The sequence below is a fragment of the Dioscorea cayenensis genome, unplaced genomic scaffold (genome assembly GCF_009730915.1).
Source record: "Dioscorea cayenensis subsp. rotundata cultivar TDr96_F1 unplaced genomic scaffold, TDr96_F1_v2_PseudoChromosome.rev07_lg8_w22 25.fasta BLBR01001118.1, whole genome shotgun sequence".
NCBI lineage: Eukaryota > Viridiplantae > Streptophyta > Magnoliopsida > Dioscoreales > Dioscoreaceae > Dioscorea > Dioscorea cayenensis.
The window spans coordinates 41,524-51,319 of NW_024087509.1; positions in this window are offsets into that span (position 1 = coordinate 41,524).

The following is a 9,796-nucleotide window of genomic DNA, read 5'->3' on the forward strand; positions in this document are numbered from 1 at the left end:
TTCTTCAAGATGAACATTTAAACCGCCAACATAATATATTTGATGTGGTCTCCACAAGTATACGGGTCATACACAAGTAATATAGCGGTACCCCGTGAAAGATAGGGTTGACGAACCTCATGGACTGGACTAAAATTACTAGCTTAACACTGATCTCTTGTGACAATTAAATAGATGATGAAGTTAAGCAAAATAAAAGAACAATTAAAAGGAAGATAAGGAAGAGAAATTATGGAGATAAAGGCGATTGGATCAAGCGTCAACGGAAGAGAACAATGCCCTGGTATGTTCCCCTTGCACTTAGGAATGCTTACTCACTCTCTAGTTCTACTAGGTACATTTTAGGGTTCTAGTGTGTGCTCAATAGCAATGTGGCAGCTATGGTTCTCGTATACACCAAGTTTTGCTAAAGTAACTATGGCCTCTTGCACATCAAGTTTTGCAATCATGTAAGGTAATCACAACTACGGCAATCTATACATCAAGTTGTACCCAAGCAACTGTGCAAATCAAACATATCAAGTTATACTAACACAAGATTAACACAAGAACCAAAAGAACTCTATAGATCAAAAGAGTGTAAGTGTTTTTAGCATCCAAAGTACAAAGTTCCCACACATGGGTGGGTACAACATGGAGGAGAAAAGACTAGATCTAGAGAAAGAAGACATGACTCCCTTCACACTAAGATTTGCCTTTGATGTTGAGCTCCTTGTGCTAACACCACTTTTCTTGTGCCTCCAACTTGCTACTTTATGCCTTAGAAGTTGTGGATAAGCTCGATCTTCGTCCTCATCAAAGTTCTCCCGATAGAGAAGAAGATCCCCGAACAAAAAATGAAGAAGAAACCCTAAAAACTGGAGTTAAAAAGTGGGATTTCGGGCTCAACACGGTCAGTGCACGATCGTGCCCCAGACCGTGTCATGTCGGGAAAGAGTTGAGTGAAAATGAGTGTCTTAGCATGGGAAGTTCTGTGGAAGGGAAACGATTGTGTCATGACTGTGTGACGCCGTGATACGATCGTGTCACGGGCACCCAGCTCGTGCCAGGAATTCTTCAATTAACTCATCCCTGGCCAAGGATTTTCGAGGGCATTGACACGATCGTGTCCTGACCGTGTCAAGCTAGCACATATCCTTTAACACAGAAATCTCGCTGGATCAACAAATGGCTGAGAACTTCAGGGGATATGACACGAGCATGTCCTGCCCGTGTCAAGCTTGAACACTTGAACTTCTTTTTAATAATTTCATCTTGAATTTGCTCCAGATTGTACTGAGCCCCTAATTTCTGCACATATGACAAAAATACCCATAATAGCACTGTTCATGTATAAAAGTACACTTAAGAACAAGTAAAATAATGAAATTAGGGTATGAAAACATGTATGCAAAGTGCACTCATCAAATACCCCCACACTTGAGTTGTTTCTTGTCCTCAAGCAACCATCAAACATTCAATAACAAAGGAGATGAGTGCAATGTTTCCATTCTCAGGGCAATGGTGATACAGGTTTAAAACAAAGGGAAGACATGGGTGTTAGTAAAGACATGAATGCACAAGAATGACCACACTTCCACTTCTAAAACCTAATATGTGTGTGTATAAAACCACACTTATCCCAAAGTCAACACTATTTACAACGACACTAATTTCAAGGGTAGTAGCTTCATACACCCTAGAAGTAGCCTTTTCCTCCGATAGGTCATCAAATGTACATTTGTGATGCCCAATATTTGACTACTTAAGAGCGGCTTTCACTCTTCTAAGGTGATAGCTCTTTCTACCATCTTTTTTTTCACAACTAAACATTACACGATTATTAGTAGAGCATTCCTAAAAAGGAATCTGACTTTCCAATTTTTATTTATTTTATTTATTTAATTTTAAGCACAAGAAATGTTAAACCACAAGTAGGGTAAGGTAACCATAGTTTATGTTGAGGAAGTGAAAGTAAGTCGTAATTTCACTACAATGGTTACTAACACACACTTGTCCCCCTAAGTTTAAACATCACCCGCTAACTAATCATAGATCATCATGAACAAGGCACTCATCACCCACACAAGTATGCAACCCTCCCCCACACTTAATAGTTACATTGTCCTCAATGTAAATAAACTATGCAATGAAATGTGGAGAAATACAAGGAGAAGGTTGAACCGGCTGCCCTGAATTGAGAATTGAATTGTGTTGCTGTCATATGGTATTTCCCCCAAAACAAATACTGAGAGTGATGGTGCTACTCTCACATGTTGCAAACTTCAAGCAACCACACAATTCATGAGATAAAAATTGGGACACAAGGGAAATAACCATTAGTAATAGGATAGATGTGCAGTAACTAGAAAAGTAAGCAAACCAAAGTGGCAGTATAGTAGGAGAATCCCTTGTTGACTGAAGTTAAAACCAAACTATAAAAATAGAAAATAAACAACAAAAACAAAAAGAAATAAAAGGATCACTAAATCAGAATGCATCGCTCTCTGCATCAGTGGAATCGCCAGAATCACTGTTGGAGTGAGTGGCTGAGGCATCAATATCGACACCCATGTAGGTTGTATCAACACCAACATGCCGAGTGGGGTGCGCAGGGGAAACTGGTTCCGGTAATACTCGAATGCCTAAATGCTCAGGAATGGGCACCACATGCCGCTGTAGCCACTGGAACTCAACAGATGAATAGAAAATCTGGCCAAAAGCGGCAGGTGGTAGCTGTGAATGCGACGAAAAAGATGTGGTAGGAGGTGGCTCGGGGGTAGATGTAGAAGTAGGGATAGCAGCATCTGTAGGAGGCTGATCCTCGGGCAAAGTGATACGGTACTCAACCCCCTGAACAATCGTGACCCTATGAACCAATCTCATCGAATGAAGTGTCTCTAGGGTTATAGGCGCCACACCCCTAACCACACGCATCATGTCGGTCCCGTGTAGAATACTCATGTGGTGAACTAGACGAGTGATATAAGGACCGACGAAGAAAACACCCACACACGGGGATGTCCCCTGATGGGAGATGGACACGGCAACCTCATATCCTAAATGTAGATAAAAACCGTCAACCATGCTCAACAAAAAGTTGAAATCTCGTAAACTAACAACCCCAGTACTGTCACTACGCACGACCTACAAAAGTACGACTGAGTAGGAAATGAATGTAGCTCAGTGCGGGGGAGCGGAGTATGGTGGCATTTTTGCGACGGGGATCATAGGTGGGAGCGGAGCTCAACCGTCGGCAGGCATCGCAAAGGGGCACCTTGACCGATCTATAAGTAAGCAAGGCATTGTAGGCAGGGGTACGCGTGAACTCAGCATCGTACAAGCCCAGGTGGATAGAAAACTGGGTAAGGCTCATGTGCAGCAGTGCGCCGAAAACCTGGAATTGAATATAATCTGCACGATGAAATGCGATCGTGCCCCTCGAAATCTCAAAAATGGACAACACCTCAAGCGCCAATTGCTCATAGGTGTTAGTGATTTGAAACAACTGCCTCAATGCCCAGCAAGCAATAAGTGCCGCACCTCAGCCTCAAGCTTGATCTCTCGCAGGACGTCCCATTCTATTTCTTGTGACTCACCAAAACGCCGACGAGAGAGACGAACATATCTCTCAATATATTACGGGGCATGGAGTGTGGGCTGATACTCACCGCCAGATGATGAGGCATCAGTCCTGGGCCTCTTAGATGGCCTACTAGTAGTGGTCTTCCTCGGTATTAACTGTAAAGACAAAGCAAAGCCATTTAGGTCGAAATATGAAAATTAAGGATGGAACGCTAAATAAGCCGAAAAGGAAGAGAAAGACTCGGGCGATTAAAGGGGAAGAGGTGTAGTGAAAGGACACGGCCACCGGAGTTAGATTTTTAAAGTGAAATGTCAGAGCCAAAAAGGTCACGCCCCATGCACGCCCGTGACACGTGCATGCCAGGTCACGGGGCTAGGACAAGATAGTCTAGTGGTGACACAATCGTGTCACCGAGGGTGCTAATCCCCCCGAAAATCCTGAAGATTAACAGAATAACCACTCTCTCACATACACGATAGTTCAAGGAACACAGTGATCATGTCACACCCTGACATGATCATGTTAGACCCATGTCTGCCTTGAAAAATTACCAAAACATGTGGCCAGTGGAAATCAGGGGAACACATGAGCGTGTGCCGCCCCGTGTCTATCATGGAATTTTTCAGAACAAAGACTCTTCCTCACAGAATGCACAACAACGTCTATGGCCATATGTAAACCACATATCAGCAAGAAAATCAAAACGAAAAAGCCTCAACAAAGATGAAATTATGAGAGAAAGCGAGTGCAAAAAAATAAGAAACAACAATCCCAAAAACAAAATGTAAAGTGAAAACAGCTAACCTCTAGAAAGCACACTACTTGGGTTGCCTCCAAGAAGCTCTTGTTTAATGTCACTAGCTTGGCATACCTATTGTGCGCTCATGGAGGTTTGTGAAATCGAGACCCCTCTTGACTACCTGAGGTACAATCGCAAACATATGATGGCAACATGTTAATTAAATGGATCTCACCGAATGTTCGTGTGCCAACATGATCAGAGATGCACGGTCCGGGTGGTGAAGTGAGTGGCTTCTTCTTCCTACATGTCACCTTCTTCTACCACTTCCTCGCCCTGGAGATCCGTTTCTCAGGTGGTATAGTGTCCTTGTCGATTAACAACTCCAGACTTTGGGCTTCTTCTATTACCCCTTCAGGTTCATCTTCATCAAATGGGATATCCTCCAACAGGTCATTAAGTTCATCATTCATAAATTTCTCCTACACAAAATCAGAAATGACGTCATCAACCATGTCAACACAATAACAAGTATCGTCGAAGTTTATTGTGTGTCTCATGGAGTCACAAAGTCTGAATGCGGTTTCTTCGTCACCAACTCGAAGTGTCATTCGGCCGTCTTTCACATCAATGAGAGCTTTGGATGTCGCCAAGAATGGTCATCCCATAATTAGTGGCACTTCCACTTTGTCGTCAATATCCAAGATGATGAAATCCACCTGAAATATAAATTTTTCTACCTTGACCAAAACATCCTCAATTATGCCCCATGGTCTTCAGGTGGATTGGTATGGCAATTAGAGAGTCATGTTTGTAGGTTTAGGCACCCCAAGGCCCAAGCTCTAGAAAATCCTGTATGGCATCAAATTGATACTTGCCCCAAGGTCAGCAAGTGTCTTTTCATCGACTAAACCCCCAATAGTGCATAGAATAATAAAGCCTCCATGATCCTTCTCTTTCTTAGGTGGTTTATTGCAAAGCAAAGCAGAGCACTCCTCACTCATTGTTACTAAAGATATATCCTCTAATTTCCTCTTGTTGGTGAGCAATTCTTTCAGAAACTTATCACACCTAGGCATTTGAGCTAGAGCTTCTACAAATGGAACATTAATGTGCAAAGTCTTGAACATGTCTAGGAACTTTTTGTATTGCTCATCCTGTTGATCTTTTTTTGCCTTAGAGGGAAAAGGAAGTTTCTGTTGATATGTTGGGACTGGAGTTTTGTTCTATGGGGCATTGTTTGTGTCAGTGATCACCACTGGTTCAGCAATCGTCAGTTTAGGTTCCTTCTTAATAGGATCATGGAGTTGCTTCCCACTTCGCAAAGACACACCCTTCAAGGATTCTTTCGGGTTAGCGACCGTGTTGCTTGGAAAGGTCCCCGGTAATCTTTCTTCTGGTAACATAGACATTTAAGCCATTTGATGCTCTAAGTTCCTCACAGTTATATTTGTATTTCTAATCATCTCTTCATGACTGGCAAAACGGGTCTCAGCACTCTTGATGAATGGAGCCATTAAGCTGGTGAGATCATTAGCAGAATCAGAAGAGGATCAAGGCCATGATTGTGATGCAACCTGAGGTGGGGGCTTGTACTTTTGTTGTGTTGCTTGACTTTGTCCCGGCTGGTTTCATGAAAAATTTGGATGATTCCTCCATCCGACATTGTAAGTGTTGCCATATGGATTATTTTGGTAACGAAGATTCGAACCAAGGAAATCCGCTTGCTCAATTTGCTCTGCAATTACATCACCAGTAGGTGGGAAACTTGAGTCAAGTGAGTGGCCAAAATTATCCTGAATGGGCCCTGAGCTTGAAGATGGGGATTGTATGTTGTCTAACCTTTTTTATATTGCTTCAACCTGTGCTGCAAGAGTTGTGATGGCATCCACTTGATAGATACCGACGGATTTCACAAGTTTGTTCCTTTCAGAACTCCATTGATACCCACATCTCTTCAATCATCTTTTACGCATCACTAGGTTTCTTGTTACATAATGAACCCCCGGCGGCCGCATCAAGTATCTGTTTGGTAGAAGTGTTTATCCCATTGTAGAAAATTTGAATTTCACTCAACAATTCCGTGTTGTGGGAATTTCAGTAGCATCTCTTTGTATCTTTCCCATGTCTCATACAATGATTCAGATTCCAACTGACAGAATGATGAGATATTACTTCTAAGCTTAGTGAGCTTTCTAGGAGGAAAATATCTAGCAACAAATGCTTCGGAGACATGTTTCCATGTGGTAAAAGACCCAAGTAGCAAAGAATTTAGCCACTACTTGGCCTATCCTTGCAATGTGAATGGGAAGAGTCTCAGGCGAATTGCCTCCTCAGTGACGTTGCTCGCCTTATATGTATCACAGGTCTCCAAGAAATTTCTGAGATGCTCATATGGGTCTTCATCCTGAAACCCGTCAAATTGAAATATTTGTTGCACCAATTGGATGAAATTCGGATTTAACTCGAAATTATTTGCAGCAATAGGAGGACGAACAATGCTGGAACCGACCCCCTCTTGATTTGATCAGGCAAAATATGAGATAATCTGCGGATGATTGCCAGCCATTTCTACATCCTAATCCACTTAAACACTAATTTCAACAGACCCTATATTGCTCAAACTAATCTGACATAGTCTTCTTCTGAAGGTTCTCTCTACTTCTGGACCAGGGTTAACTGGTGGGGTCGATGTGCTCCCATGGGTCATACACTTGTACCTACGCTTAATAAATGAACCTAATGTAAGCTCACAGAAAATTTAAAGTAAAGCAAGAAAGTAATGACAAAGTAAAGAACACATCGAAAAAGAAAGAAGATATACACAAATATGCACAATATAAACAAAGTAGAACACCAGATTATAAGCTTTCTTAATAGTTGCCAATCCCCGGCAATGGTGCTAAAAACTTGATGTGGTCTCCGGAAATATACGGGTTGCGCACAAGTAATATAGTGGTACCCTATGAGGGGTAGGATTGTCAAACCTCAGGGACTGGGCTAAAATTACTACCTTAACACTGATCTCTAGTGAGAATTAAATAGATGATGAAATTGAGCAAATAAAAGAACAATTAAAAGGAAGATAAGGAAGAGAAAAGATGGAGATAAAAGCGATTGGATCAAGCGTCAACAGAAGAGAACAATGCCCCGGGATGTTCCCATTGCACTCGAGAATGCTCACTCACTCTCTAGTTCTACCAACTACATTCTAGGGTTCTAGTGTGTGCTCAGTAGTAATGTGGCAGCTATGGTTCTCACATAAACCAAGTTTTGCTAAAGTAACTATGGCCTCTTACACATCAAGGTTTGCAATCACGCAAGGTAATCACAACTATGGCAATCCACACATCAAGTTCTACCAAAGCAACTGTGCAAATCAAACACATCAAGTTATACCAATATAAGATTAACCAAAAGAACTCCGTAGATTAAAAGAGTGTAAGTGTTTTTAGCATCCAAAGTACAAAGTTCTCACCCCGGGGTACAGTGGCTGGTTAGCCCCTCATGGGTGGGTACAACATGGAGAAAAAAGACTAGATCTAGAGAAAGAAGACATGAATCCCTTCACACTAAGATTTGCCTCCGATGTTGAGCTCCTTGTGCTAACACCACTTCTCTTGTGCCTCCAACTTGCTGCTTTACGCCTTAGAAAGTGTGGATAAGCTCCATCTTCGTCCTCATCAAAGTCCTCCCGGTGGAGAAGAAGATCCCCGAACAAAGATGAAGAAGAAACCCTAAAAACTGGAGTTAAAAAAAGGGATTTCGGGCTCGACATGGTCTATGCACAATCGTGACCCAGACCGTGTCATGTCAGGAAAGAGTTGAGTGAAAAGGAGTGTCTTAGCCTAGAAAGTTCCATGGAAGGGACATGATTATGTCATAACCGTGCGACGCGATGACATGATTGTGTCATGGGCACCCAGCTCGTGTCAGGAATTCTTCAATTAACTAGCCCGTGGCTAGGGATTTTCGGAGTCATTGACACGATCGTGTCCTAACCGTGTCAAGCTGGCACATATCCTTCAACATAGAAATCTCACTGGATCAACAAATGGCCGAGAACTTCAAGGGGTATTTTCATCCCATGTCAAGCTTGAACACTTGAACTCCTTTTGAATATTTTCATCTCGAATTTGCTCCAGATTGTACCGAGCCCCTGATTTCTACACATATGACAAAAATACCCATAATAGCACTGCTCATGTATAAAAATAAACTTAAGAACAAGTAAAATAATGAAATTAGGGTATGAAAACATGTATGCAAAGTGCACTCATCAATATTGAATACCCAAACATATTGCCCTTTTTTTCTAACCTCACTAAGAAAAAAAAACAATTTCATTAGATTCCTCTTACAATTCAGGCAAATCATTTCTGGGCTTGAACGTCCATCATGCCCAATGATGGATGACAGTTCACCTCAAGAAATCAGGAAATGTTCATAATTCCACTTAAACTTGATAAAGAACCTTGTTGGGCAAGGATCTTGTTGCTTTTAAGAAGAATCCTACATAAGCCTTTACATCTAGTCTTATTTAAATTGGAATATAAAGGTTTCTCAAGATTGTCCTTTAAATTACTTGCATAGCTTAATTATGTAAGTTTCCAAGTTATCTCCACTTTTTTCCTTTAATATCATGCAAGTAATGGGTACAGGAATCTAGGCATCACCAAATATTTTGATTCAAAAACATTAAGAGCAAGCTCAAGATTAGATCCTCAAACAAATGATTAAGGTCAGTCAACAAGTAAACATGATTCTTAATCCTTACAGTATCACAAAGAAATAAGAGAATTCAACTGCATTAATGAAAGGAAACCACTCTACAAGGGCTCACTTTAATTGAAGTGCTGGTTGAGAAAGTCTAATCATGTTATAAACATGACCACTATTTTACTTTTGACTAAAGATCCAATGGCCTCTTGCACTAAGAATCCTCACATTTCAAAAAGCATGTTCGTTCAACCATATATTCTTGGAGTCTGAGAGAGATCAAATGACTAACATATTCTTTGCTCTCACTCATGTCAAATAATATCTACTTCCAACACTACAATCTTTCACAAATTCTGTTTGTGACCCGCAACTAAATTCTCCATAATCCTTCATCCTTTACAATTTATTAATACTTTTCTCTTAACTTGGCATTTCTTGGTTCTTTTCTTCATCAGCCGAAACATCTCCTTTATTATTTTCCTTTCTTTCCCTATATACTTTCTTAAACCCAAACACATCCTAAAGTTATCAAATATCATCAAACAAAGAAATTTCTAAATTAGATAATAGCTATCCAAGATTTATGATAGCTTCCCTCTAATACAGTCATGTACACCAATGGGTATAAGAATTGATGTAACGGGAAAAGAGTTTCTAAGTCTGTCACCTGAACAATGAAGGGTATTTTTTGCATTGCCACAACTTTGAACAACACACTTTAAACCTGAAACTCTTAATCCATCCTTTAAATCATATTTAACACTTCCAAA